The sequence below is a fragment of the Pogona vitticeps genome, chromosome 10 (assembly GCF_051106095.1).
Source record: "Pogona vitticeps strain Pit_001003342236 chromosome 10, PviZW2.1, whole genome shotgun sequence".
Lineage (NCBI taxonomy): Eukaryota > Metazoa > Chordata > Lepidosauria > Squamata > Agamidae > Pogona > Pogona vitticeps.
This window is the reverse complement of record NC_135792.1, coordinates 22573864-22577349: the sequence shown is the minus strand read 5'-3', so window position 1 is coordinate 22577349 and position 3486 is coordinate 22573864.

Here is a 3486-nt window from a genome sequence, read left to right as displayed (position 1 = left end):
TTAAAGTACGTTTTAAAAAAGCCAGCCAGTTTTGAAAGCCAAAGGCTATGTGGAATAATGCAGTGTTGACCGCCCAGTGGGAAGTTCATAAACTTGATAGCTCCTTGCTGTGCAAACTGTTGCAGATGGATCTTGTCTTTTCTCACGCTTGTGATTGACAGCTAAATCACATGAAGCTATTAGCAGAATACATTTCTCTAATGATGTAAGAAGTGTTTGAATAATAGTATTAAGGATGACACTGTAGAGTAGAGAAATGGAGGATGCCCTAGTCACAGCAGCAAATTACCAAAATGAACCCAGATAATTCACACAATTTAAATGCAAATTCTGAAGTTCCACTGAAAGACTTTAAAATGTTGCTGTTATTATCATGGCATGAGAATATAGTGATGTTATTGTGTTGGCAGAGCAAATCAACATTCTACACGGCAATCTAAAATGAGGGTAACACACACACACACACACACACACACACCATGAAATTGAACTTTGGATCAGCACCAGTTTTATCACAGATGTATCGACAGTCTACTATTTGGGGAAGTTTAGGCAACAGGTTTTCAAGTTATTATTTTTTAAATTAAAAAAAAAATGTTTTATGTCCCCAAAGCAGAAATAAGCAACCTTAAATGTCTCCAGCTTTAAAACAGATCAAGTAAATTGCAAAAAAAACTTGCATATCTTGAAAGAGAACAATTGGCCCCACCCACTATTTTTATTTGGAATGAATCCAGTCTTCAGGGGCTGAAACACTGATAGTGTACAGAATACCCTCTTGTGCTACCATTCCTACTTGTTGATAAACAGGCATGAGGATTACTTTGCATTGGAGTGAAAAGTGGTTAACTGATGAAAGATGGGGTCAGCTTCTATGATTTTCCCTTGCTTGGTGTCACTTTGTGAATGGCAGGGGGCACAAAGGGGTGCTTCGAGGTGTTCTTTTTTTGGACTACAGATTCCAGTATCCCTCAGCCACTATGAAATTCTATGAATTGAAGTTCCAAAAAGAGATGTTTCCAAACTCTGAGCTAAACCTCATCATCTAGTATTTTAATTACAACTGGGGTAGGAAATAGCTTTCAATTTTTCCCATTATTTTTTGTTTGCTTCAACAAACAGATAGAAAAACCTTGGCCATTCCATTCGCTGGCGTTAGCTCATCAAGGCTGCAAGGAACATCTGGCCTTGTTAACCAGGTAGCACCTGCATAAAATTATGTCTGCTCTGAAAGTCATTTTACAAACTTTGTTAATTAAAGTGAGGTGATCCAATCAGACAAAAAGCACAAGGAAGGTGAAGCATGTAGAATATTCACAGCCATATAAATGAACTGCTTTAGCATTTTATTGGCAATATTCAAGGACGGGTCCCCCCACTTCCATAGTTAATGTGGATTTCAACATAATTATATATTTTAATAAGTAAAGTTCCTTTACTTGAACATAGAAACCAGCTGAAGATTGAACATGAGATGGATTGATTCTACTTAAAAGGTGGGGGCAGCCTTCAGTTTGCAAGATCTGAGGCTGTTAATGACTGGATTTTGGGAAGTTAGTCAGGATGCAATCAGATGATGGAAAGGGGGCTTGTCTGATCACAATGGAAAGGATCACTTTGCAGAGAGCGATTTTCCTGATAGCGATGCTTCAGTCTGCTAGGGAGTTATCGGCCAGATAGGCAGGAAATGAATGAATGAATGAATGAATGAATGAATGAATGAATGAATGAATGAATGAATGAATGAATAAATAAATAAATAAATAAATAAATAAATAAATAAATAAATAAATAAATAAATAAATAAATAAATAAATAAATAAGTAAGTTACTCCAGCCTGGCACGAAAAAGTAGCAGTCCTACAGCTGGACCAAGAAAGTCAAACTTGGGTATGGATCAGGGTCATGCTGGAGTGAAATCCTCTGTACATCATGTGATCTGTAGGAAAGATTATACTGGACTGCTCCATAAGCAATTCGAGATGTAATCTACAGTATTTCTCCATGTGATCACATCCTCATTAATAGGGTCAGCCTAAGTCAGAGATGACTTGATGGCAGATAGCAGCAACTTAAGACCATTCCTGATCCCCGCATCCCATTCTGGAGTCCAACAGTTGTCCACATACACCTCAAATATGTAAGAAAAAGGACAGTGTAGTCTTCTTGAAGGAGTGGTGATGGAGAATATGATAAATCAGTAAAGCCTACATTCTCATGGAGGTGATTTGAATAGCAGACAGCTCGTCTTGATTCACACATGAATCAATCCCCTCAACCAGTTCTCCTTCTGAGGTCTTGAAACAGAATGTCTGGTTTCCTTATAATTGTCTGGTATCTCCCACTTATTAGCTTTCCTCAACTTCAGAAGCGTAGAGCAGACTACAAGGGTTTCAGAACACACAGTGTTGCTTGTATGTCCTCAGGGCTGAGATTTTAATTCTCTAGCAGTAGAATATAGGTCTGGTAAAGCCTGTTTCAGCATAAAGCACTGGCTTAGATTATACTTTGGGAGTTTTCTATTTCTATCTTGCTATTATTTTATTATAAATGTAATAGATCTAGATTCAGATAGACCACATTTTCGTAAGCCACTGGCTCCACAAGGAGCATATCAAGGCCTGGGAAAGGGCTTGCATTCTCAACCAATGTTAGCATAAGCCTACGTTTGCAAAAGGAAATATACTTAAAAATGGATGACCAAGTTAAGAAACCCATTAAAAAGGATGCGGAAAGATAATGTTAGGGTAAAAGTCCTTGATATTTATATACTTATTGTGTGCTGTGCGCCATGTTTGATTCATGATAGCCTCAGTAGGGTTTTCACTGTATGAGAGAAGTGCAAGGAGTGGTTTACCACACTTGATGAGTTTCCGTAGCCAAGTGGGGATTTCAACCCAGATATCCAGTAGGGATGTGGTGGCGCTGCGGGTTAAACCGCAGAAGCCTCTGTGCTGCAAGGTCAGAAGACCAGAAGTCACAAGATTGAATCCATGTGACGGAGTGAGCTCCTGTCGCTTGTCCCAGCTCCCGCCAACCTAGCCATTCGAAAGCATAGAAATGTGAGTAAATAGATACCACCTCGGTGGGAAGATAACGGCATTCCGTGTCTAGTCATGCTGGCCATGTGACCATGGAAACAGTCTTTTGAGAATCATTGGCTCTATGGCTTGGAAACAGGGACGAGCACCATGCCCTAGAGTCAGACACGACTGGACTAATTGTGAAGGGGAACCTTTACCGTTATCCAGAAAGTCCAACTTCAACTGGACAAGATGTTAATTGACATGTACTTTATAAGAGACTTTAACAGCTGTGGGAGGAAAGAACTGCAGGGGAAAAACCTTTGTGTTGCTTTTCTTTCAATGTCTTCAGGAAGCACCCCTTTCACTTCTGGATTATTTCCCAGATTTTTGAGTGCTTTTGTTTTGCTTTTCCCACCTGATTTTTCAGTATTAGCCCTACGGAATCCCCAAAACTAGTCCA